Below are 27834 nucleotides of genomic sequence, written 5' to 3' on the forward strand. Positions count from 1 at the left end.
TAACATAGTGTATCTGTTTTAAATTTTTTGAGGAACAGCCACATTGTTTTCTGCAGTGCCTGAACCAAATATATCCCCATCACTGTATACTAGGGTTTCCTTTTCTCAACATCCTCACCAACAATTAGTATCTTTTGACTTCTGGATGATCAACATTATAACAGGTGTGAGGTGATACCTCATCATGGTTTTGATTTGCATTTTCCTGATGATCAGTGATGAGCATCTTTTCTTGTCTTCTATGGAAAAATGTCATTTAATTTCTCTAATTTTTATAGCTGCTCTAGTAGCTTTGTGGACTTGCATACCCAAGTTTTCCCCTAAGTTTGTGAAGTCTCAGCTATTATTTCTTTACACAAACTATCTTCTCCCTCTCTTTTCTGGAATCCCAATTATACGGCTATTTGCCTTTCTGATGAAAACCAATAGCTCTCATAGGATTTATTCACTCTTAAAATCTTAGTTCCCTCTCCTCTTCTAACTGTACTCTTTCTATATGCCTATCCTCCAAGTCACCTATTCATTGCCCATCTGATCTGCCTTGCTGCAGATGCTCTGTGTTGCATTTTTCTTCTAATTCATTGAATTATTTGGCTCCAGAATTTTTGCTTCGTTTTTTCTTTATAATTCGATCTCTTTGGTAGACAACTCCTTCTGCTTATTAATTTTATTCCTTATTTCATTGAATTCTCATTCTGAGTTTTCTTGTAGCTTGTGGAATTTCTTCGTAACAGCTATTTTACCAGTTAGATCACAATATCCCATGCCTTTGGGTTCAGTTCCTGGGGAATTATCCTTTTCTTCTTGTGATACCATATTTATTTGATTTTTCATATTGCTTGTAAGTATGCCCTTCTGCTTTCACATTTGAAGTAGCAGGCGCCTCCTTAACTAAGCTTCAATGTCTTCCTTGGTTTTTACAGCTAAACAAGGCTGACTTTTTTCTAAAACTTTCTTTTGTATTCCAGAAGGTGGCGCTACAGTTCACATTTGTGGTCTTGCCCACAGACAGCAGCCTGTTTTCTGAGCATGCTCCCTGTCTACCTGAACTTGCTCTTGCTACTGCACTCGGCAGCACACGCTGGAAACCCGGAGCAGGATGGTGGGCGGTGTGTGCTTAGCACTCAGGGCTCCGGTCGTGCCCCCGGCGGGTGGAGAGATCCTAAGATCTTAACTTCCTGTGACGTCCTGAAGCAGACAGCGGAAGACCTGTTTCTTTAATGCCCTTTGATATTCTTATCATCTCTTTTCTTCCCTTTCTTCTCCCCTCAATCCGGTTATGGAGGGCCCTCCTCAGAAATCAGGGTGCTTCTGACCCACACAAGCAGGGTAGCTGGGAAGTCGCTCGGCACTTTCGCTTTCCATCTTCTCTGTGAGAGAGGTCGCTGGCTGCTGCCACTTCAGACAGCTCAGACCTGGTGCAGCGTTGCCCTGGCGATGGGGCAGCTCTGGTGAGTTCCTCCCTCTCCTGTGTGTGTAACCTGGCTTAGACTCTCCCCTAGGTTAGGCTGGACATATTCCTTCTCGCAGGTGGGTATCTGCTCACTTTGCACTCTCCAGGATTATTTCTCCAGTGACAGTGAGTGTGTGTGTGTGTGGAGTGAGTCCCCCAATTTCCTTGGATCCCTAGTCCTTACCAAGCTCTTGTTTATTTTTTGATGCACAGGTCGGCTAGAATCCTGGATCCCTTAGTGTTGGGTGCAGAGTTGGGACGTCTAATAGCTGTTTCTGAAAGGGAAAAGAAAAGAGGAACCACCTTACCTCGCTGTAAGGCTGACATCACCCCCCTCCCCCCTGCCCTGTACTCTTTGTAACCCACCCTCCTGCTCCTCTCTGCCCCACTCCAGCAACCACTGACCTGCTTTTGGTCACAAATAAGTAGCTATGCAAACTACTTATAATGTTATTTCTGATCCCCAGCTGATTATTCACTAGCCATCTTGATTTTTAGTAGGAACATTCAAAAAATGCTGCTCAATGATCCAAACAAAGCGGTCAGAAAGGGAAATGAAAAACAAACAAATAGTAGAAAGCCTACCAGTCCCTCAACATGCCTCTAATCCAGGCATCTTGACTTCTAACACACTCCTTTCTCCTTCCACCCATTGTAGAGGCTGGTAGGAGTTCTGTTTCCCCACAGCCACTCTTTCTCTCTATTATTTATTGGCGGAAGTCTGCCCTCTACTTATGCTTGGCCACTAAGCATCAACTGCATGTGTGTTTTTGTGTGTGTGTGTGTGTGTGTGTGTGTGTGTTAACTATCAGCTAAGGACTGAAACAAAGCCCCCCTAAAACCAACTTCCTCTGCAGAATTTATAATTAACCTCTCTCCAAAACTTTACTCCCTTTCTTCTCCTGAGCTTGTTTCCCTCGAGACTGAGAAGTAGCAAAGAAAAGGGGAGCCTGAAACCATTTACAAGCTCCTATGTCCCTGTCCTTCGAAGTAAAAGGCCTTTGCTTCAGTCTCCCAGGCCTGCCCTAAGTCTCAAAGGCTGGCTCAAAAGTTAGTGATAAGGAAATGTGAAGATGTAGAAACAAAGAACAGCTGTTGGGCCGGGAAATTGGTTAACAATTCAGACTATAGATCCGCCACATAGCAGAACCACTGAACTCCCAGTTCCCTGAAAGATACAGGTAAAGGCCTGACACACAGTCCTATGTTGTTTTTCCAGAAAGCAGACCCTAACCAGATAAAAATGCTGACAACAAGCACGTAGACCAGAGATTGGCTGAAACCAGGTTGACGATGCTTGAAACTTGACCGTGATGCCAGTCAATCTGAGAATTGTGCACAAGCTGATCACACACCCTACAGCCTCACACTGCCTTTAAAACCCCTTCCCTGAATGCCATCAGGGATTTCGGGTTTTGAGCATGAGCTGCCCTTTCTCTTTTCTTGGTGCCCTACAATAAATGTTGTACTTTCCTTCACCACAACCCAGCATCATTACATGTACTGCACGTGGGCGAGTGGACCCAAGTTGGGTTTGGTAAAGACCAAGCCCTATTTATGTGAACCGTTAAGCTTTTATCTCTGAACAGCCCATGCTCACATGTGACACTGAGTCGGGCTCCATGGAGCATTGTCCCGGAGTTGAGGGATGCAACAATGCAATGTGTGCCCATTCTTCTAGTAAGGAAGACTGGATTTAAACCTATTGCTGAGGAAATAGAAGCTGAAGAGAACCTCAATACATAGCCTGCCGAAAAAGGAAAATCATTTGTGTCCCTACCTCATGGGGTCATTGGGAGAACTAAGTAAGTAAGTATATGCTGGTGATTAGCAGTGCCTGGTACATGGTAAATTATTATTTTAATCTCCTTGAGCTTGTAGGCATTTGCCAGAATTCAGTCCTCAGATATCATATGTTGATTTGCACAACGTACAGAAGTCCAACATATGGATGTTCAGCATCCCATAACCAAACTTCCCCAGGATAAGTGAGTTCTTGGGTCAGCAGGCTCTCCCTATAAAATCTGAGGGGCTACTGCCCAAAATCTAGAGTCGGGGCTGATGGGCACTGCTCCATCTTTCCATCTGACATCTGAGGAGGCCCAGGTGACTGCAGTGTCCATCCAGAGTTGGTCCTTTCAAGAAATCCACAACCTGCCTCGAGGCAGGTTTTGAAATCATATCCCAGCCTTTTGACTGAGAGCACCTTTGCTATGTGGAAAACAATTCCTTTGCAATCATGCTGCACAGAAACAGTAAACTGTCTACTAAATAAAATGTCAAAATTCCTGAAGTGCCTGAGAATGGGTACTGATACCAGATCCAGAACTCATGATTTCATTGATGGATCCAAGACTTAGGGTAAAGAGGTAATGACTGTCTTTCAAAGAAGGATTTTTTTATTTTTAAAAAAAAATTTTATTTAAGTGTAGTCAGTTTACAATGTTGTGTTAATTTCTGGTGTACAGCATAGTGATTCATTTATACGTATATATATATTTCTTTTCATATTCTTTTTCACCATATGCCATTACAAGTTATTGAGTATAGTTCCCTGTGCTATATAGAAGGACTTTGTTATTTATCTATTTTATATATGGTAGCTAGTATCTGCAAATCCTGAATTCCCAATTTATCCCTCCCCACCCCCTTTCTGCCCTGGTAGCTATAAGTTTTTTCTATGTCAGGGAGTTTGTCTCTGTTTTGTAAATAAGATCATTTGTGTCTTTTTTTTTTTTTTAAGATTCTACATATAAGTGTTCTCATGGTATTTTTCTTTTCTTTCTCTTTCTTACTTACTTGACTTAGTATTGACAATCTCCAGGTCCATCCATGTTGCTACAAATGGCATTATTTTGGGTTTTTAAGGGCTGCATAATATTCCAATATATATATACCACAACTTCTTTATCCAGTCATCTGTCGATAGACATTTAGGTTGCTTCCATGTCTTGGCCATCGTAAATAGAGATGCTATGAACATTGGGGTGCAGGCATCTGAAAAAAGGATATTTTTGAAAAAAGATAACACACTTTACACCCAAGTGAGACACGAGTGAAGTGGGCAGGGCACAACCATTAAAGGAATAACACAGCAGTTGAAGATAGGACAGAAATTGGTTAAAACTCAAGTAGGCCCAAGATGACGGAAGAGTCAACTTCCAAGACCTTGTGGCCCAAGATGTGGAAAATGTGACTTCCAGTAGAACTTGAGCTTCATTATATGATAACAGGTAATATTAGCATGTTAACTGGCACTCCCATAGACGCCATGATGATTCCGAGGCTGGCCATAAAAGGTCAAAAAGTGGGCAGCGGCCCAATTCCAGGATATCCCTGCCCCTTCCTCAAAATGTTGGAATAGTCCTCCCACTTGTTAGCATATGAAACTACAGAGCCAGTAAAAACTAACCACCCACCACTCCCCCACCCCAGCCGCTGCACCCAAAGCCTGGTGCACCTCTCCCTCTCTCCCTCGCCCCCCCCACCCCGCCTTCTGAGATGGCTGCAGTCTGTCTATGGAATGTGTATCTCTCTGAATACATCTACCTTCACTCTAGTATGGATCGTTCTTAAATTCTTTCCTGCGAGAAGCCAAGGACCCTCACTCTGTGGGGCACATCCCAGGGACTCACCTGAGACCTGGGACATGGCCATCCTCTTGTGCCCCTCTTTACTGCAACAAAGTTAAAGACAAAGATTATATCACCACCCTGAGCCAACCCCGAAAGGACTCTAAGAACAAAAAGCACATAAAAGGATTGGTGCTGCGTGCCAATAGGCAGCCATCACCAGTCTGACTGCTGAAATGGAAAGGGCTGTACAAGGTGGGGGTGTGAGCTGTGGTTCCAGCGAGGGGAGATGCAAAGGGGAAGTGCTGTAGATCGAGGAGGGAGCATCTCCTGCAGAGTCTTCTCTGCAGGGTGGATTTGAGCCCAGGCATTGAAGGAGAAATCTTGGAGATTTTGCTTTGATTTTGAGATCGGCTTTCAGTAACAGTATTTCTTTAATGCTACTGATGACACTCGGGAGGAAATGTTGACTTTTCTCTTCTGTGAAAATTTTTATTTTTATTTATGTTTATGTTTATATTTTACTTATGTTTACATTGAAAGTTTATGTTGGCAACTGGTGTCTTCCTGGGCAATCACTTAAATGACTTCAACTAACTCAGGCACGCCACAGCCTCTCAAGCATGTGTCATGTGTTTATTTGTTCTTTCAAGAAACACTGACTGTTTGCCAAGCCTAGGAATGTAAAAATTCACAAGCTGTATAATCCATACAATGGAATGTGTATATTCCTTAAAGGGGAAGGAAAGTCTGACACATGCTACAGTTAAGAATGAACCTTGAAGACATTATGCTATATGAACTAAGCCAGATACGACGGGAGAAAGAATGTACGATCCCACTTACAGAAAAGGCCAAGTCACAGACACAGAAAGTAGAATAGAGGTTCCGGGGCAGGGTGACTGGTACGGGGGAGGGGAAATGGGGTGTTACTGTGTAATGGGTACAGAGTGTCAGTTTGGATTGATGAGTAAATTCTGGAAATGGACAGTGGGGATGGTTGTACAACATTGTCAATGTACTTAATGTCAATGTACACTTGAAAAAGGCCCAAATGGTAAATTTTGCTTAAAATTTAAGCAAACTTAAAACAATGATTCACAATCTATAGTCCCTGTCTGCTAGGAAGCCACACTCCAGAGGAGGGGAAGATGTGTAGCCTGTAAACTGATCGTTTCTATTCCATGGTGAAGCTGCTATGACAGAGGAGAGCTCAGGGTGTCTGGAAGCACCTAACCGAGCAGGGAGCACTGGGAGGGGTTCCCAGAGGGCTGATCCCTGAGCCAACTCCTAAGGGATTAGCCAGGCTGAGTGCATCTGCCGAATGCCAGGCCTGAAGGCAAGCAGGAAGACTTTCTCATCAGGAAGGACATGAGGTGTCCAGGAAGGCCTGGTGTTTGAGGAACTTTAAGAAACTTTTTTGCCTGGAGATAGAGATGTGACCGAGGAGGAAGAAGAAGAGCAGTCGGGAACCAGATTACTCAGTCCTTGTGACCCGAGCAAGGGCATTTAAAGCTTAGATGCAAGAATTCCCAGGGGTCCACTGGCATTCTGGATGGCCCCTTTCCTGGCTAACTTCAGTGTGTGGTAAGTATCTATTCACTTCTCTTTCTCACTAGACAAAAACACCTTGAAAGCAGGAACTAGTAAATTAGTAACTTAACTAACCAATTATTGATTTGTTCAACAGCCTGAAAATGACCAAAGTTTCAGGTATAAATATACTCAAAGGGCCAGAAACAAAATATGAAAATCTGATTGAGGATCTTTGCTATTAGCTTGAGAGAAGGAGGAGGAAGCTTCTCAGCCAAACAAAATATTATCACAGAATGCCCATAGGGGACCCCAATAAACCACACCCCCCCAAGATTCACGTCCTTGTACAGTCTCCCACACTGAGCCAGGGCTTGGCCACGAGACTAACTTTGGCCGATGGGCCATTTGCAAGTATATCCCAAGTGGAGGCTTGACAGGCATTATCCCAAAAGGGCTTGTCTTCTCAGAATGTTCCTTAGAACCCATCATCATGCCGTGAGGGAGCCCAAGCAGCCATCCGGGGGGGCCCAAATAGGAAAGAACTAGGCCTCAAGTCAAAAGCCCCAGCTGACCGCCCCGTCAGGAACCAGCACCAGCTGCCAGCCCCGGGTGCGAGGCTTTTGGGGATCTTCTAGCAAATCCATGATTGTGTGAAACAGAAGAGCCTCCTGATCAGCTGGCAGGGTTAGAGAAAGTAATACATTGTTGTTTTAGACCACTAGGTTTTGGGGTGTTTTGTTATCCTCAAATGGATTACCATGGATAACTGAAACAATTCCTTTCATCTTCCTAATCTCATTTTGGCAATTAAACATGAATAGGGGAATTTGTGAGAGAGAGCATACCTTGATGCTTAAAACCTCCAGCCGTGGAATCATACTTAAATGGTAATTCTGCTTTCACTGCTTACATAGCATTGTGGCCTTGGGAAGATTACTTAATCTCTCTAATCTTGCCGGCAAGACATGAGTAACAGCTGTTCCAAGGATCTGTAATGGCCAATAACTGATGAATTATATATAAAATGCTAGCCTGCCTGAACACGAGTAAGTGCTTAATAAATGTCAACTATTATTATGAAATCAAATATATTGACTGGTACTTTTACACTGAGAACTTTAGAATGGATTCAAAAAGAAACAGGGATAATGTTTAGCAACTGAGAAAAAACAGGTAAGTTTTAGAAGTTCAGAAGGCATTATATGCCCACAACTATCCCTCAGAAACAGACTGAGGCCTGTCAGAGGCCTAAGAGAAACATGACAAATTCTGGCTGTTTAATAGATTCAAGGGAGAGCCCCTACATTGTTAAGCCCTCCAAGTTTATCTGGTCTCTTACCCAGAAGGCTGCATCAGGCAACATGGCCTCAAAGCCAAGAGAGTCACAAGATTTAGCAAACATACTACCTCAAAGGCTGCCAGTTGTTATGTGAAATGACAGTTCTTTAGAAAATTATGCAGATACAAAAGGACAATTAATGTATGATCCCACTTATGGAACAGGCAAATCCATAGGTACGCAAAGCAGAAAAGAGGTCACAGAAAATCAGTTTGGGCTGATGAATAAGTTCTGGAAATTGATAGTGGAGATGGCTGCACAACATTGCCAAGTACTTAATGCCACTGACGTGTACACTTAAAAAAGGGCAAAATGGTAAATTTTGTTATGTGTTTTTTAACCACAATTTAAACTGTTTGACATAGTTATTAACTGACAGAGTCTGAAAAAAGTAAACACACCAGATTATTCAAGGGAACTTACAGCAATAAATCTTATTTCCAACTTCAACTGATACCTCCTAAATTAAGTTCCCTATTATGTAATTTAGTCTCAGTTGACATGCATTCTTACAGAATATAAGAGAAACAAATTGAAACGAAAATACCTCCTGACTTCCTGCTTGGGCTAGTGGTTTACATCAGTTCCAGGAAGACTACAGCATCTGGAAGCTTTTTCAATCCCCTGTGACAGGTCTCTCCAGGGTGGTGATATATTTTCAACTTCCAAAACAGCCTTGAGGCATGAGCCATAGTCACTCTGCTAGGAGTTTGAGGGGAGTCAGCACTTGGTGACAGTGACCTGCTCTCTAGACTTAGAATGGAGGAGGAAAATGAAGACACAAGCAGAAAAACTCTGAACTAAAGCATGCAACGCGTGCCACGGGAGGGCAGCGTGCGCTGGGAGGTCAGAAAACAGAAAGGTGATGCCTCGCTGAGGGACTCATGCAAGAAATGACAACCAACAGAGTATTTGATGGATTGGGATTGGAGGTCAGAACGATATAGATGAGAAAGCTAAGTTCAACACCAGGAAATACAAAGAGAACAGTTCGCTTGTAGTAGAAAGTTTATGTCAGAGCAGAGTGACAATGGTTTTTGAAAAACAGTTGGCCCACCTCAGTGGTCCACACACCTGGCATCCAGATCTTGGTTTCTAATGCCATTCTTCAGTAAAAGGAACTAAGGCTTCTGTTGATTCCAGGACTGAGGCAGGAAACATGCAAGATGAACCCACTGCATCTCATCTTGCCAGAATGTAAGGAAGTGCTAAAAACAAAAACAGAAAACAACCAAAAACCCCCACTAAACTGAAACAAACAAATAACAACAACAAAAACCCATATGACATTGAGAGAGTTATCCCAGAGGCACAGGAGCTAACCGAAAGAGCTCCCAAAGGCCAAAACTAGAACACTCTGAGCAACAGAAGAGAGTGGTATTGGATTATAACCCAAAGTATACAATATATATCAATGAGTCCATACTGATGGAAATAAATGAATAAATTGAGTGAAAGGGAAGTGTTGATGAATTTGTGTGTAATTAACTCATGAAAAGATAATTTGTCACAAAGTAACAGAGTCCAGTTTCCATGACCAGGTTTTTCAGTTCTTTTGATAGCATCCCAAATTCAGGAATCAGAAATGAAATCTTTTGGAATGTATAATATAAACAAGGTCTCATTTTCATGTAGATTAACACCCAAGTTTTCAGAGATGATACAACGTCATGAAAAGTTGCAAACTATTCCTCCACAGGTTTCAGTAAAACACTTAAAATTCCTAAATTAACTTGCTAATCTCAGGAAAAGAGAAATTTCACAAGGCAAGAATTTTGTTTCTGCAGAAAAATTTTAATGGAAAGGTCTTGCTTGAATTTTGCCTTCTGCAAATGAGCAATATACAGGCAGACCTCAGAGTATGGCAGGTTCAGTCCGAGACCACAGCAATAAAGGGAATATCCCAATGGAGAGTTGGAGAGTCACATGAAGTTTCTGGTTTCCCCGTGCATAGAAATGTTATGTTTACACTATGGTGAAGTCTATTAAGTGTGCAATAGTGTTGTCTTTTTAAAAACTATATTATCTTAACTAAAAATACTTTATTGATAAAAAAAAAAAACTAACCATCATCTGATGACAGTTGCCACAAACCTTCAATCTGTAAAATACACAGTATGTGGGGCCGCGCGGGTCCCGGCGCCTGCAGGGCTGTGGTAAAAGCCGTTTGGGAAATGGCCGCTGCCGCCGCTCGGAGCGGAGGAGGAGAGGCTGTGAGAGGGACGGCCGCGGCCGCGGGAGGGGACCCTCGCTGAGGGGGCGGTAGGGGCCCGCGGGGTCGGGCGACGCGGCTGGCGGGAGGCGTCCCTCCTCTCTACCCTCCCCTCCCTCTGGGGCCGGCTCCCCCCTCGGCCCGTTTCCGCACTTGCGGGTGACCGTCCTCCACGCGGACTCCCAGGGCTGCCTCCGCCTGGCTCCCCGCTCCCTCCCGCCTTCGGCGCGCATCCTGGCCCCGGCCCCGGCCCCACAGGCGCCCCTGTCGCCCGGGGTTCGCCTGTCCGGGCTGCGCGCGCGTCGTGCCTTTCGCGGGGCTTCGGGCCCGCGGCGCCGTCGCGCGCCCGCGTCGGGGCCTCTCCTTTGACCGCGCCTTCCCCTCTCCTCCGTCGCGCGCCCCGCCTCCCTCGTGCGCTCCCCGCCCCGTTACTAGGCGCCCCCACCGGCGCGCGTGCGCAGTCCGCCTCCGGTCGGGCGAGTGCGAAGCAAAGGCTCCAGCGCCGTCACCCCCATCTCCGGGCTTTGCCTCCTCCTCCTCCTCGCCCATTCCAGGACTTCCTGCACCCACTGGGAGCGAGTTCCTTTCCTATCTAGCAGGAACAAGTAGGTCGTCCACCCACAAAAGGCACAAGACATTGTGTTCCTGGTCCCACATCTCATCATGAAGAAGCGGTTATAGTTGCCATCAGGAGCCGTGGGTAGGGGGCTATGTGTCCGGCAGCACCTGAAGCTCTTCGGTGGGGGCGCGCCCCCAAGGCCTTTGGGGGTGCTGTGGCCTCAGAATATGTGCGGCCTCCTCCCCCCCTTCACTGGCGATCTTCCAGTTACATAAGTGGAGTGGGACATAGCATGTAGCGGGCTTCCATAATCCTGGAGCACAGCCAGCTCAAGGCCACCAGTGCCAGATGGGGCACGTTCATCGCATCGCTGTCGTTCCTATCAGTTGTCTCTGAAAGTTTATTTTCTTTTTTAGTTCTGACTGAATCACGCAGACTGAAACTCAGGTGACCCACGTGATGTGGCAATGTTTTTGTGGTTTTTGCACTTAAGATTTAAGGTCACTGTGAGGAGTCTAGAGATTACTCTTACAGAGGAGACCATTTATGCTAAGCGTGAAACCACGGGGGTGAAAGCTTACTCTGAAATATACCTCTATGGCCATTGCTTCTGTTGTGTGTGAAGATTGGTCCCAGCAGAAATGGGCTCCACCACAAAATTGATATTCCTGACCCACGGTCAGGCAGATGTGTGCTTCTGGTTATTTTTCGAGGAACAGGAAAGGCTCTGCAGAGCCATTCACATGTTGTGTCTCTGCTGTGCAGGATCAGTGCCCCAAATTGTGAGATGGCAGGATCAGATTTGGGGTGGTTAGTGCTTATGGAACCAAACCTACTGGCCTGTGAGGCTAAGTGGCTTAGACTTTGTAGGACTCTGACGAGTTTGGTGCATTTTGTTATGCTACAAAAGCGAAACATTCTCGAGCCTTGGTAGTAAAATTCATTGTTAATAAGCAGTTACTCTAGAGGAGAAATTTGGGTTTCACGGCTGGAATTTTCATCTGCATCTCAGTGATTTCAGTTAACGAGATTAAGCATTCCTCTTGGGTCTTTTGAAAATGCTGGATACCTATTTGAAAAAAAAAAACAACCAAGATCTGGAGTTTTCAGGTCTTTTCCTGAATTTCCACCAGGGAGTTAGGGAAAATAGGCTTATTTATGGGCTTTTTTAGGACTTTGACTTAAAAATCCCAGTCAGGGAGCCTAGGATACATTTGCTTTTATTTTCTTACCATAATCTTTTATACAAGTGAGTATCAGTGGAAATCTTTTAATTGGCTTAGAGCAGTTTGTCGCCAGGCTGCCAGAGTTATCTAAGAGAAGACGAGAATCACAGAAAATGTTTGATATTTGTAGTAACTAGTGTTTTAAGCGCAAGGGGGTAAAGCATAGTCCTAGACTGGAGGGTCCAGGGAGTGTGACGGGACACCTGTTTGTTGTCCCCACAGTCTGCTCTAGTGACATGCATTGCAGACCTGCCTTGTGTGGCCAGGACCTTTCTTGAGTAAAGCATTATTGCCGCTCCAATGGAGGAATCTTGTCCTCACCACCTCTGTACCAGCCCTCTTCAGTCACACTGCCATTGTCACCACTGTCCCCTTACCTCTTTTTGGGCTCCATAAAAATACAGACTCACCAGTTTCTGCTTTGATGTGACATGTGACTCCCCAGAATACATCTTGCTTTTGTAGACCAGCTCTAACAAGATTCCACGGTAGCTGGAATGTTAGGGCTCAGGGAAGAAAAGTCAGAAGAACAGGATCTCCAGGGCCTCAAGGACAAACCTTCAAAGTTTCAAAAGGTGAAGAAAGAAGACAAAGAGGGCAAGCATGGGCTCCTGCAGCCACGGGCCCACCACTCTGCGAGCCAGCAGAGGCAGGCAGAGACCACGGAAGCACTGGGCTCAGCGCCAGCCATCCCGCAAGCTTCTGCCTCTCCCAAACAGCGGCGCTCCTTCATTCGTCACTGGGGACCCATGTACGACAACCGCACTCTGCCTGAAGGTTGGACCTGAAAGCTTAAGCAAAGGGAATCTGGCTGCTCCGCTGGGAAGTATGATGTGTATTTGATCAGTCCTCAGGGAAAAGCCTTTCGCTCCAAAGTGGAGTTGATTATGTACTCCAAAAAGCTCCAGGAACTGACAAAGGTCGGGGACGCCCCAAAGGGAGCGGCACAAGACCCCAAGGCAGCAGCATCAGAGGGCGTGCAGGTGAAAAGGGTCCTGGAGAAGCGTCCCTGGAAGCTGCTAGTCAGGATGCCTTTTTCAAACTTCACCGGAAACAACGCTGAAGGGGGTGGGGCCACCACATCGGCCCAGGTCATGGTCATTAAACACCCTGGCAGGAAGCGAAAAGCCAAGGCCGACCCGCAGGCCATTCCCAAGATGCGGGGCGAGAGCCGGGCAGTGTGGTGGCGGTCTCTACCGCCGAGGCCAAGAAGAAAGCCGTGAAGAAGTCTTCTATCCGGTCCGTGCAGGAGACCGTGCTCCCCATCAAGAAGTGCAAGACCCAGGAGAGGGTCTGCATAGAGGTGAAGGAGGTGGTGAGGCCCCTGCTGGTGTCCACCCTCGGCGAGAAGAGCTGGAAGGGACTGAAGACCTGAAAGAGCCCCGGGTGGTAACGTAAGGAGAGCAGCGCGAAGGGGCGCAGCGGCAGCGCCTCCTCGTCCCTCAAGAAGGAGCACGACCACCACCACCACCACTCAGAGCCCCGGAAGGCGCCCGTGCCGCTCTCCCGCCCCCACCTGAGCCGCAGAGCTCTGGGGACCCCGCCAGCCCCCCTGATCCCCAGGACTTGAGCAGCAACATCTCAAAGAGGAGAAGATGCCAAGAGGAGGCTCTCTGGAGAGCAATGACTGCCCCAAGGAGCCAGCAAACAGCCCGCGGTCGCCACCGCCGCCCGGGCCGCAGGAAAGTGCCAACACCGAGGGGAAGGAGAGCGCAAAGCATTGTTTCCTCCTCCATGCCACGGTCAGAGGAGCCTGTGGACAGCGGGACAGCGGTGGCCGAGAGAGTTCGCTGACTGCACACAAAGCGGATTCCAAAGCAAACCAACAGGAATAATGGCAGCTATTGTCTTTTCTCCTCATGGGTAGGGTTCTGACAAAGCTTCCCGATTAACTGAAATACATTTTTTTTCCAGTAAACACACACACACACACACACACACACACACACACAATCAGCAAAGCACAATAAAGTGAAGCACAATGAAAGGAGGTATGCCCGTACTTTATGTCCTGTTCCTTTCACTAATTTTTAAGGAAATATAGTAGAGTTGAATATCCCCACATTGTTTATCCTGGTGCTATGCTGTATCAAAACAACTGTCTCTTATAAACAACAAGTTCATACTGGGAACTATATTCAACTTCTTGTAATAACTTACAATTAGAAAGAATATGAAAACGAATGTATGTATGTTCCTATATGACAGAAGCATTGTGCTGTACACCAGAAATTCACAAAACATTGTAAACTGACTATACTTCAATAAAAATATTTTTAAACTGTCTTTTAGAGTATGAGGATTTTTTTTCTGATATAAATTATTTTTATTATGTGAAAATGTCATAATTCATAATAATTAAAAATAAAAATGCAGCATATAACAAAACAGGCATTTACACTTGTTAAAAGCCACCTGGATTTACAAAACTTTAAAAAAATTTTAGAATGCTTTAAGAACACAAATTAATTTTTGAGAGATATATAAAACATTTATTGCATTTTATCATACATTTAATTTCAAGATCTTCAAAATGATTTTTACTTATTTTTATTAAATGGACTCAGTACATTGTTACTATACATTATAGTAATCACTGGTAGGAAATGAAAAATTTAAAAACACATTATCTCAAACTAGATGAATATTAAAAAATGGCAAAAGTATGAGTTTAGTCTTTAAAAAAATAAATAAATATAAATTTTACAAAAGGAACCAAGAAGATAAACAGGTTTGTTCTTCAAAATCCACCTCAGAATTTACATACTGTCTTCTTGTGTTCCTTTTCCTTACATTTCAGCCACCTATCAAATTCAGGTTGTTAGGAATTCTGTATCTGAAATAGAATGCTTCTTATCCAGTGTAGTAGGTAAGTCTCATGTACAAAACTCCAAAAACTGCATATGACACTGACTTAGAGTAATAAATAATGTGGTTAATGGAAGTTCAATGAGTTAAAAAATGTGAATAAAATGTGATATTCTAAAAGAAAAAACTTTATAAGTAAATAATTATATTAAACTGCCTTAGGCATACTTAGTCATGTTATTTTCAGATACCAGTATATGTCTGTTGTCATACAAGTTGCCAAACTGACTAATTTTAACAAGGTAATTAGAAATCATACTGTTTGTGTTATTTTCATCTTGAGTAAATGTTTGCTTCTAATTAAATGGAACATTATGAATCTATTACTCAAAATATATATCTAAAACTTGTCTAAATGCTAGAAGATAGAATCCTATAGATGCCAGTCTTCAGTGCAACAGAAGTACTATTACTTTAGATTGAGAAAATATTTTGAAATTATTTCTTTATAAATGTAATGTAAACCAACATTTTTATTGTTAGTTCTTTAATACCCAAGTATCTCCCAGTTAAAAAATACAAATCTCTGGACTACAGTAGCTTTTCTGGTCTTTTTGCCTTGAATTTCAAGGCACAGGAATTAGAATAACCTAGAAGAGTCACTGCAGCTCCTAATAGAACAAGGGAGTGAGAAGTAGCACCTTGATCTCTGAAAAGGTCTAACCTTTGAAAGAGGTGTTTTATTGGGGCTTTTAATAATATCTCACAAAACATCTTTATTAATTTTAAAAGCATTTAAGTCAAAAAGTATTGCAAGTCTTTTTCATTTATTAGGAGCATTATCAAAGAAAACAAACAACAACAAAAATTTAATTAATTAATTAGTGCTGTCAAATTTGGTAGAATAAAAATATGAGAATCTATTTTTAAAGGATATTTTAAAATAAGGTCAAATTAGGATGTATACTTCAAGAACAATACTATTATAAAACATACCTCGAACCATATAAATATATCCTGTTTGTATAGTTCTTGTCTGTCAAGTAAATCAACTCCATTTTCCAAACACAATATAAACAGCATCTACAGAAAAGTGCACAGTCAATATCATAGTAATTAAAATTCTTAAAAGTTTTAGAAAAATATACAAAGTTTAAAATATAGCTTTTAAATTCCGAAGAGTTCCCTTTCCATGCACATATCTTACAAATGTTTAAGATGCAGAAATAAAGACAAAGAACAAAGAAAGGGTGTAGACTCCACTGGCTCTTTTTCTGAGGAGGTTTCCCTTCAGGAACATAGAGCATAAGGAATTTACAGGCATCAGTTATTAAGAGACTATGTGGAAACAGAGTGCTCTTGGATATTTCCATTTTCTAGATGGAAAAATTCAACAGATCAGAGTGGAGAAGTTTTAAGATATACATCCCTAGTGCTGTGTTACGCTTTCCCTCCAAAGCAGAGATGTTGCACTTCATGGGTTTCCAATGCTGCTTAAGCGCTCCACACCTTGACTATCACTCTCCCAAAGCTGGAACACCAGTCGGCTCCTAAGGATCAGCGTCATTATTTGTGTCTCTGAGAAACTGGCCAGTCAGTCCTGAGTTGAGATTAAGCTCAATTCAAAGCATAAAAAAGGGGGGTGCGGGGAGCTTAAGCCGTTATCATTTTAAGGTTGATTTTTTTTTCTGGAGACCTCTCTACTCAAATGGGTTGGTGAAAACATCCTACTAGATACTTGCTTGGAAATTGGGGCGACTCATCTCTGATCTCAGTGGACCTTGGGAAACCAATAATTAACCTCACGAATGCCTCAACTTCCACATCTTTGAAAAAGGCGCTCGGTGTAGGTGATATTTTCACAAAGCAGCCACCAATGTCCCCCTACCCAAACTCTTTAAGTTATACTTTGAAGCAGGGCCCCTACAATGAATATCTCCCCCAAAGGGCGCACTTTGGGTGGAGAAGAGGGCAGCAAACAAAATGTGAAGTTTCTCAGATATCAAATCAGTTCCCCTAAACATTTTGGAAAATAAAAATTAGTTTCCTGGGCCTGGACTAGGCACGCGCGCGCGCGCACACACACACACACACACACACACACACACACACGACAAAGAATGAAGCTGCAGAGTAAGGGGGAGGAGGGAGGAACGCGAGTCTGGTCTTGATTTTGGGTAAAAGTGAGTTGCACAGGGTAGGCCGGGGTCAGCAGGTCGCAGCCTTTACACCATCCTAATTCCCTACTGCCGCCCTCATTATTCTCCCTGCGACTCACCTCCCTTGAGGCAACGGTACGAACCGAGCCATTAGGCAGCCGCGCTTCTAGCGGCGACCAAGCGCGCGCACACACACTCACTCGCTCACTCCTGTCCTCTGTGAGCGCAGGCGGCTGGGCACCGCCCCCACGCCCTGCGCATCCTGGGAACTGTAGTCCTGCAGCCCTGCACGCCACCAACTGGGAGCCGCTAAGAGACTACAGCCCCCAGAGTGCGCGGCGAGGGCCCCTGCCTTCCGCTCTGCCCCTCCGTGTGCGCCGAGGGTGGTCCCGCCGCGCAAAGAAGAGCTTCTTCCGCGAACCGTCTCCCGTCCACGAACGCCCAATGCAGCCAGCGAACACAGAGTCGAATTCACTGTGCAAACAGGTCCACCTCCAAGAGATGCTGGTGAGACTGGGTTTTTCGCGGACCAGTAAGTGGCCCCCGCCTCTGACTGCCTGCGCAGGATGGCCTGGGGTACCCTGCACTCTAGGAGCTCCCGGGCTCCTCAGTCGGCTTGGCCCACCCCTCCCACTCCGCCGTCTCACAGCCCCATGGGCACGCCCAGTGTGGCCGGCGCGCCGGTTAAGACGGAAAGCAGCGCAAGGGAGTCTATAGGTTGCTTCGGCCTTTAAGGAATACGCACGGAAGACACCTGGTGAGTATCTGAAACAGTAAACTAAATGCCTAAAATAGAAATACAGTACCTGGGAACTTGGAACTTGCCTTTTGAAAGCCACATTTTCCCGCATCCCTCTTGGCTCGGCTGGCGGCAGAGCCCATACTTCGATCAGACCTCTTAGAGGGACCGTTAGTGCCATGTTACAAAAAGGAGAAAAACATCACAGTGGAAAGGCCTGAATTCTGCATTATACAGATAGGAAATTTGGCTGCATAGGAGAGTGACTCCATAAAGCACTTTAGGGAACCGCACCCACAGCTGCTTCCCGCGTGTGACCAGGCCTGGTTGTTGCCAAAACATGGCTTTTGGGCCCCACTTACCAAATTGAGATTTGAAGACCAAGTTTTGGATGAAGTAGAAAAGGCAGCTTGCTTTCTTTGCCAGGCAAAGGAGGTCACAGTGGGCTGATGCCTCTAAGACTGTGAGCCTGCTGGGGAGAGAAGGCAGAGGAAGGTTATAGTAAAAGTTCAAGAGTTCAAGGGGTGTAGCCAGTTTCCATAGAGACTGCATACAGGGTAACAAATTATTGCTCAGTTCTTGTTTTTGCAAATGTAGGGGTCCCCTTCTCTCTGCTGGATACGAAGTTCACCTCTGGTTTTGGGACTCCTAATGTTAGAGTGCCTAGAACAAGGGTGTATAGGGAGGGGTTCCGTGGAAAAGAGCTCTAGAGAAAAACCTGTGCAGTTTCAAGTCAGGTTGATAAAAGCTTTTAGCCTTTGAAGCAGGGCTGAGCTCAAATAACAGGATATAAAGAAAGCAAAGGCAGTGAAGAGGAGGACACTGGGGACAGGAGCAGGGCACTGAGCATGATCCCTGCACACAGCACCACAAGGGGGTTGGCCAGACCACTCAAGCCTCTCTCCCTTCTAGCCTAATGCTGGTCAGCAAGAGCATGAGAAAAACCCTTTAAACCATTAGGCAGTAAAGGAGTTACAAACATCATTACAGATGTCAGATGGTCACTGATGACAGTTGGGTCCTGCTCAGTTACATGGTTCACAGGACTTTATCCTTTTGTGGCCCTCTTGGCCTTAACACAGGCCAGTAGGACCAAATGTTCCCATTGGCCTTCCCAAAACATTAGGAGAGTTTATGTAGAAAGATAATACACAATTTCTGCATTTCTACCCTACAACATGGCTCCTTTGGAACCACTTTAAAAATCCCTTGTTGAATATCCCTTCAGAACCACTTTTAATAATTTGTTTCTGTTGGGAGTTAAATTGATATTAATTATCTTAAGTCATTTTTCCACTTAGGTTTCCTCATTAATGTGAAGACTGCTTTATTGTACATGCTTTTCAGACTGGACCATGCACAACCCCAGTTCTGTGCAGGGAGGATGCAAAACAGCAGAATATCTGTGGTACATTTTTAAGGAGCCTTAATTTTACTACTTGATTTGGAAGAAACAAAGTTAAGTAATTTCCTAGGTAAGTAAAATTTTAAGAGTAAAACAAAACTGAGAAATTATCTGCCATTAATAACTCAGTAATCTTTTTCTGAAAATGTCAGACTTTCTCCTAGAAAAACTCTGAAGAGACTGTTTCCCATTATTTTAAACAGAAAAAATTATAAGACACAGCATGTCAATTGAAAAACCCTACCAATTTCCTAAGTCCCAAAAGGACACGGAGATAAAAGTTATAAATACCGTGGTAGGAGGTAAAATGCTTAAAACATTGCTCTTGGTCACTTCACATTTAGTATGGTTGTTAACATACAGTTACTGTGTGGACTGGCAGTGACCTCTCAGACCAGCAACATCACATAATCACATCTCCTTTGTCAACACTCCAGAGCTTTGTAAAGTGTCTAGTGTGATTGAAGGTCCACCTATTGTATTTGGAAAGGACATGAAGCTTCTCCAGGAAACCATTTAGTTTAAAATGTTTTTTTTTTTGAAGATTTAGCATAAACTTTATCAACGTAGATACCATCTGAAAAATGTATTGAGAGATAAATAGCTGTTACACTGTTTAGATGTTAACAACACATGTGTTCTTCTGGGGAAACATTAATCAGGGATATGTTCTGTGGGAGATGACTGTTTTATGAAATAGGTGGGAAAGATTCCATTTATTTTAAAGGTTTCAGAAATTAAAGTTGTAACTTTAACTTTAGAGTAAACTAGGGACTGAAGGGTCATTTCAAGCTATGACGCAGAGTTCTGGAGTCCTGTGAGTGTAATGACCACTTGCCAGTATCAGGATATAAACATGCTCTAATGTTGTGCATTAAACAAACAGAACTTTTTGACCCCAAATTCCTCTCCACTTACCATTCTATTTATCCACTCTATTCAGGCTGCCTCTCTTCACGTTCCCTCCATTTCATTCTAGCTTTCCTCCACGCCCCTTCACTGCAATGGCTTGTATCCAGGTCACTAATGATTTCAGTTTTGCTAAATTCAAGGTTAAGATTTTATTCTTATCTCACTCAGTCTTTTAGCTGCATTTGACACAAATGATAAAATTGAGCACTTCCTCCTTCTTGAAATACTTTCCTCTGAATTTTGGAGACTGCCTCCACCCCAAATCCTTCCCACCTTAACGCCATCTTCCTCCTCCTCCTTCACCAGGTTTCTCACAATGCTCAGCCTCCTTCTCTTTCCTGCATGCCCTCTCTTCTCAGAGTGATCTCACAGTCTCTCAGCTTTTTTTTTAATTAAAAAAAACTAATTTTGTTAAAAAACTTTTCATATTTATTTTATTTTAAAATTTTTATTTGGGGGGTAAGTAATTAAGTTTACTTATTTATTTTTGGAGGAGATACTGGGGATTGAACCCAGGACCTTGTGTATGCTAAGCATGCGCTCTACAACTTGAACTATACTATCCCTCCTCCCCACTCCCAACTTTGAATCAGTCTATCTGCTGATCACCCCCAGGCCTGGATCCCCTTCCCTGAAGGGAGCACTCACGGGAGTCACCCTTGGCTTTTCTTCCCTTCCCAGCCCACGTGCAATCCCACAGCAAGTCCTGTTGGCTCTGCCTACAATATGCATCCTGATGGCAACCTCTTCTCGGTGCCTTCATTTCTACAACCAGTTTCAGCCACCTTTCTCTCTTACTGGTCTGCTGCCAAAGACAGCTCCTGATCATCTCCTTGCTTCCTCCCTTACCCTCCTACTGTCCATTCTGCACCTCATCCACTGTGATGGCTTGAAAACATGAAAAACATGACATAGTGTGCTCTGCCCTCCCCACTTAAACCCTGCCACTGGCTTCTCACTGCAGTTGAATAAAAGCTCAGATAACCTGGCTCCCGCCTACTTCTGCAGCCTCATGTAGCCTAACCTCATATTCACATCCTGCCCTACCCTTGCTTGGTCAGACTATTATCTGTCAGGTGTTCTGGTATCTAGAACTGAAAGCAATCTTCACTGACAAAACAGGTATTAGATCATAGAGTTTAAAGGAAAAGTCTAAGAGAGAATGAAAGACCAGAATTATTTTTTTAAAAAAGCACCCAGAACAATGAAAACATAACTGATCTGTATGTAAAAAGCCAAAAGAATGTGGTAACAAAGTGAATTTTTTGAAAAACTGAGCCAACAGCTTTGCAAAGAAATAAATTAACGTTTGGTCATGTTCTGAAAATAAGAAGATACACTTAGTAAAAAGTAAACATTTTACACATTTCTGAGCCATAATGCAATCAAATTAGAAATAATAGAAATGGGGAATTTAATTATCGCTCCTCAAAATGTTTAGATATTCTTCTAAATAAATTAATTTTTTGTGTATGGGTCATGTGCAAATCCAAAACACAAATACAGTAACTATAAATATCTGTGCTTGCAAATATATCTTAATCAGATGTATGCAGTGTTGGTAAAAAGAGAGAGCTCTCAGACTGGGAAGTCAACTGTGTGACCAGGTCCTGGGCATTGGAACTCTGGCACCACCCTGGAGCCATTTAACATCATCTCGTTATGAGTGGGAGCAGCAGGGAATGCGGTGCTTAGAAATGTAGCTATTGCAGACACTGGTAATAAATCAGAGGCCTCCCTTTTGCTGAACCTAAACTTGACCTCACAGTTCTTCCCAGCACAGAGCTCCAGGCAGCCACCACAAATGGATGATGTTGGCGTACAAGATTAAAACTGCCCTGTGATCACATGCAGAGTGGAAACTGGCACCAGCAGCTTCAGTGGGAAAAATTAATCATTCGAGAAGAATAGATGATCCACCCTAAGCAAGGACTCAGGAACCCAGAAGTCCTGGTAAGGGCTTAGAGCCAGATTGCTTCATTTCCTCCCTCCTTGGCTGTACTTCTGTGACTGGTATGGAAATCCAGAAAGCACACAGAAACATTAAAAATGGCAACTAAGTGGGCTGGGTCAATACATGGAAGTATATAAATGAAGGACTATTTTTAAAAAGCACAAAACAGTTTGGCACAGTCTGATTAAAACTGTCTCATGTATGTTCATAAACAAGTTTAGAAAGGAATTTGGAAATGGTTGAAATTTTTTTATAAAGCTCATTCTTTGAGGTTGTTCAAATTCTAAAATGTGTTTAGAAACAAATTGATACATCAACAGTTTAAATCTTAGCTATCCAGAAACTGCAAATATCTAGAATTTCCCAAAGGTCTGTGCAACTCAGATAGTATTATAGTTTGAAAACTATTAATGTGTAATGCAGTTGATGAAATAACACACATTCACAGAGAAAGGAGCAATTGCTATAATATTATATGTATATAATAAATATAACTATATATATGTATAATAGGGAACACCTGTAATGAGTGAGCCATTGCTATAAGTACTTTATATTCATTAACTCACAAGAATTCTCTTTGAGGTAGGCTTTAGTATCTCTCAAAAATACAGTGTTGAATGAAAAACGCAAGTTACGGAAGTATATATAGCAAGTACATCTATGGAAAGTCTCAAATCTTACAAAGTTAAATAATGTATTCCTTAGAGGTACATACATACGTAGTAAAACTATAATGAAAGTCAAAAGGGTAATAAATGTTTTCACCTTCAGATTAATGATTTTCCTGTCTGAAGAGGTAAAGGGTTATGTTGGGAAGAGCCATGTAGACAGCTTCAAAGGTAGTGGTAAAGTTTTATTAAGCAAGTGAAAGGTACAGGGTTTTTATTTTATTTTATTTTTTCTTCATTTTATGTGTGTGTGTGTATAAATACACATACATCTGTGCATTTATATACATAATATAAAATTGTGTATGTATAAAAGAAAAATTTTAAACAGCTTTATTGGGATACAGTTTACATATGGTACACTTTGTGTGTTTAAAGTGTATAATTTAGTGGTTTTCATATACTCACATGTATGTACAACCATCACCACAGTCAATTTTATTTATTTTTTTCAAATATTTTATTTATTTATTTTGGCTTTTTGTTGATGTTGTTTCAGGGAGAGGGGTAATTAGGTTTACTTACTTTATTTACTGGAGGGACTGGGGATTGAACCTAGGACCTCTTGCATGCTAAGCATGGGCTCTACCACATGGGAGCTGTACCCTCCCCCCACCAGTCAAATTTAGAAGATTTTTTTCAGCTCAGAAAGAAACCACCCTTCTATTCCCCCCCGCCCCTCTCCTTCAGGCCTAAGCAACCACTAAGCTACATTTCTTTGTAGATTTTCCTGTACTGGACATTTCACATAAATGGAATCATGTAACATGTTGACTTTTATGAGTGGCTTCTTTCACTTTCCGTAATGTCTTCGAGGTCATCCAAGTTTTAGTGTGTGCGAATACTTCATTCCTTTTTATGGCTGTCATAATAATATTTAAATCTTTTTTTTATCTTGAATGATGGTGTTTGAGAAAAAATAATTTAGTTAGAAGGAAATGAGAAAGAATGATTACTCTGGAGATCCTAAAGGACTTTTAACTATTCATGAGATCTCTGGAGGTGGGTGGCCCTGATTCTTGTTCCAGAGTGTGACTTACAGTGCTGGGAATACTAAGCTATAGGGTGAATTGTGGGTTCCCAGGTGAATGTGAGTGAGGCAGAGGGCGGAAGAAGAGTTCTTTTACTGAGGGAAAGGGACAAAAATCAGTGAAAGAGGGAAGAGGAGAGCTGCTTGAAGCAGAATTAACACAGCTACGAGGAGTGAAAGGCAGAATAAAAGGTGCGCACACAGGTTGGGTACACGGTCTGAGGGGAGGAAAGAAGGTGACGAGATAGGGCCGTCAGATCGTAAATCTCCAACAGCTGGAGTCACTGGCCCTCGAGGCCTGGTTGTGACCTCAGCAGGAAGGGAGCTAGGACTAGCGGTGGGGAGAGGGCTGATGCTCAGGAAGGAAGTCAGTGTACAGGCAGCATCAGTGTGTATATGGTGTGGAACTTTAGGGAGTGCCTGTATTTGGCCTTCAGGCCTGTTGGAAAGTACTTATTTATTCAGTCAACCACCTCTTAAGTGCCTGCTGTGTGACACACTGTGCTATGGATTGTAGATACAGTATCACCCTTTCCCTGCCTTCAAGGGACTTAGCATCTCATAGGAACAGTACTTATTTTTTCTTTTCTATTTCCCCACAGTTCCTGCAAGTGTATTCTGCACAGATGGGCAAATTATGATTACTGTTGATTAATAATTAAAGAAATAAAGTTTTTTACATTCAGATTTTTTCAAAAATGAGTATCTAAGACGTAGAATTCTGTATCTTTGGCTTCTTTAATGTTAGCAAAACAGAATAAATAGAAAATGAAAAAAACTAATTTTCCAATTTAAAATTTTCACATTGATGTCAGTAGGAGTCCTTTGTTTGTTTTTGTTTCCTAAAGTGTATATACTTAAGAGCTTTAGATTCTTTTAAAAATGTATTAATTTTTTGGTGGGGGAGGTAATTAGGTTTATTTATTTATTTTTGGAGGAGGCACTGGGGGTTGAACCCAGGACCTCATGCGTGCTGAGCATGCGCTCTGCCACTTGAGCCGTACCCTCCCCCTAGGAGTCTAGATCTTTTAAAAGGGGCAAGAGAGAAAGAAATACACAAGTGACTCATGCCATATTTCCTTGCATGTCAGATTACTGTGATGATGATTATATACGTGGATTTTAGAGTCTAGAATTTTTTCAGTGACATATTTGTTTACAGTTAAAATGTGGATTTCATCTCCTTTATTCCTCTTGAACTCAGTCATATTCTTGAGCAGCCACCCAAAGAATCTTACATTGAAGCTGGGCTTCTCTCCCTGGGAATGTTTATTGGAAAGGAAAAAGAAGTTGCATTGAGTCAGTTAACCTTGGCCATCATGCTTGCTTTCACTAAGGAGTGTGAAGTTTTACTCCCATCACAAGTTTGTAGACTTCTTTGCCCCAAATTCAACACACATAGACCCAGCTGAACATCAGTGACAGCACAGGGGACGGTTACAAATACTTGGTGTGGACTAAGTCTTGGGAACTTATCAGAGTTGTTGCAAGTTATATCCCTTTTTGATAAATGCATGTGTCTGTGAAAATAAGGAGCAATTTGATTCCAGACTCAATTCATCATGTTCTTTTTCCCAGCTGTGGTTTGCAATTGGTATTTGAGATACTAGAAACTAAAAATGCTGATAAGCCACAGGGGGAAAAAAATCCTGTTTTCTGAGTGCTTCAGACTTAATCCTGGCCTTGTTCCTTAATCACATTGGAAAAAGAGAAGCTATTTTAAAAAAATGGAAAACTATAAAGTAACACTGATGAGAAACGTAGATTTGGAAAAAAAAAAAACCCAGAAATGTAGATTTAGTATATTTCATAGGTGTGATGGACCAGAAAGATCAGCTTAAGAAATTGAAGCTAAAATCACACGTTGTCACATAGAAACTCTTGGGAACAGAGCTTAGCCAGAACCTGAGTGTCCTGAATCTCAAGCTGTTAACCCTTCATGACATGACATTGCCAATGAAGAGGCTGACTCATGTTTATATAATTTAAAAAAAAAAAAAGGGGGGGGGGAAAGGCCTTCTTCCTTTATATCATTCATGTTCAAGACTCGTGGAGCAGTAGGTCTGCCCTGCAGGACTACACCATTACTCCCTAAACCTTCATTCTCAAATAACTATGCCTGTGGTGGATTAGGGAAAGAAGGGGTAACAGTGAAGGAGACTGAGCAGGCTCCTGCTAAAGTTAAAATAATATTCCTACATCCTTACAAAAAGCTAATCAAAATACTATTCCCAATTTATCATCCCACAATTTGGCTGGGGGGTGGGGGTGGGCACTTAATGCTGGTGTATACTGGCATCTAATGTGAATGGATGTCTGATTTAACAGCTACAAAAATGAAAGTACACATTTAGTTATAGAAGAGAGTTCCTGCTGCAAAATGATGATACTAACGCAGAGTCATCCAGACTTTAATTAATGGCAGGAATTTAATTAGATGCCCAGGAACACTCACTTGAAAATTAAACTCCCATCAACATCCCTGGAAGCATCTCTGAAACTTTGCCTCTGGACACAAACTTTTGTCTTCAGAAACAGCAGACAAAAACCAAACAGCAGACAGAGGAAGGTGAGCCCTGCTTGGGCAGGCACTGAGAGGAAATTAGTGCCCGATGCCATGCATCTCCAGGAGCCCGTGCGTACTGGCTTTCCTGGCATCATACCCATCTGCTCAGCAAGGAGAGTCCTCAGGAACCTTCACCTATGTCCCTGCCCCATCCAAGCCAAAATGAAACAACCCAAAGAGAAAGAAAGAACACGTGTTGAAGCTGAGCTCCTCATTTAAAGTATGCAAAGCCTGTACTTTTCCAAGTTACAAATTCAGAATAGAAAAACAAGTCTCCTTGCCTCCTGGATTGTTCTCTCTGTACTGAGAACATGCTCTGCTTTCTAAACTCATCACTGGGGAGAGCCATCGCTCAGCGTGGATGTAATCAAAATTCCTGTGCGTAGGCAAACGTACATTTGTTTTTAGAAATGGGGATTATACTGTATGCTTTTATATCCCACTTTTAAAATAAGTAATGTTCTTATAATTATTTTACAGTTATTTGAAACAACTTCAGTGGCTATATAATACTAAATCAAAAGAGCATTTTATTTCACCATTATTTATTTCACCATTTTCCTACTGGACATTTTGGTTGCTTCCCGTGTAAAAGCATATGTAGCTTATTATTTGATGAATATTTGTCTGCCTCCCCAGATTGTAAACCCATGTGTTTGTTTTTGGTCACCGAGATACTATTATTCCAGAACAGCACCTGAAATACATTGGGTAGGCGACAGCATCTGTAGAGTGAATAAAGGAACCTAGCCTTCAATCCTTCAGATCAGCCTCATCCAGAAAACATTCCTCCACATACACAGTTGTCTCCCTCTCTGCCAAAATTTCCCTACAGTTATTTTCCTTGCAGGGAAAAAGAGGGAAATGCTATTTATTGAGCACTATTATGTGCCAGGCATTGTGCTAGATACATTCAGGAAGATATCTCGTGCCAAAAGGTTTGCACCTTAGCCTAGAGGACATGCAAAAAAACCTGCCATGAAATTTTCAATCAAGAACCCTTCCAGAACTCTCCAGTGAGCCGGTTATGCGGGCTGCTCCAGGAAGTGACAGCTTTGTGTTCTCTAAGACAAACGTTAATGAGAAACATTCAAGTCAATAACCACTTCCTATTAAATGTTCATTTGTACAGAACCATCTCCCCTCCTCCACAAACATGGAAGAGAAGAGGGAGGAGAGCAGGGGAGGGGAGAAGCTCCCCAGGACAACAGTCCAGGCTCTGAAGCTTCGCCCAGGGTGCAGTGGATGGGCTGGCCTGTAGCCAGGGCGGCCTTTCCTCCTGTCTCCCAGGTGGCTTCAAGCCATCCTTTAAGCTGACTGTTATTTTGGTTATGATGACTTTGAATGCCATGGAGGTCCCAGATACCCTCTTATTTTGAATCCCCTGCAGAGAATGCTGGGACGGCCCGCACCCCTCCACCCTCCACTAGGTGAAGTCCTCGGTGGGGCGAGCTGTGCACCTGCAGCGGCGTGCACTTCTGGCACTGCTCCACTTGCAGCCGTGTGAAGCCAGCCCCTGGCCCACCTCCCACACCGTGTTGTCAGCTCCACGGAACTCATGGTCTTCATGCACAGTAGAAAGCGCAGGGAGTGTAGCTTGACTTCCCCACTTTCTTGTCCCCACTGCTTGTCGTGGGATGTTCGGTCAGCTCCACTCTGCTTCAGGCTGCATTGTAGGTCTTTCTGGCTGACC

The 27834-nt window shown here is 43.1% G+C and overlaps 2 long non-coding RNA genes and 1 pseudogene across 5 annotated transcripts; all 3 read left to right on the forward strand.

Annotated features, from left to right (window-relative positions):
* The first annotated feature begins 1119 nt into the window (after window positions 1-1119).
* Window positions 1120-2936, forward strand: LOC135321861 (uncharacterized). Its single transcript, XR_010382040.1, has 3 exons — window positions 1120-1451; window positions 1667-1767; window positions 2673-2936. It is a non-coding gene; the product is annotated as an uncharacterized LOC135321861 (long non-coding RNA).
* A 9073-nt stretch (window positions 2937-12009) lies between these two features.
* On the forward strand, window positions 12010-14146 carry LOC105100006 (methyl-CpG-binding protein 2-like; annotated as a pseudogene).
* Window positions 14147-17234: 3088 nt separating this feature from the next.
* LOC116155709 (uncharacterized) lies at window positions 17235-25562 on the forward strand. 4 transcript variants are annotated; one of them, XR_010381823.1, is made up of 3 exons: window positions 17235-17621; window positions 18905-19078; window positions 21699-25562. It is a non-coding gene; the product is annotated as an uncharacterized LOC116155709 (long non-coding RNA). The 4 variants fall into 4 exon arrangements; XR_004139527.2 differs by having other exon boundaries at window positions 18951-19078; window positions 21689-25562; XR_004139529.2 differs by having other exon boundaries at window positions 18951-19078.
* The last annotated feature ends 2272 nt before the right edge of the window (window positions 25563-27834 follow it).

This window comes from Camelus dromedarius, chromosome 8 (assembly GCF_036321535.1).
Source record: "Camelus dromedarius isolate mCamDro1 chromosome 8, mCamDro1.pat, whole genome shotgun sequence".
Classification (NCBI taxonomy): domain Eukaryota; kingdom Metazoa; phylum Chordata; class Mammalia; order Artiodactyla; family Camelidae; genus Camelus; species Camelus dromedarius.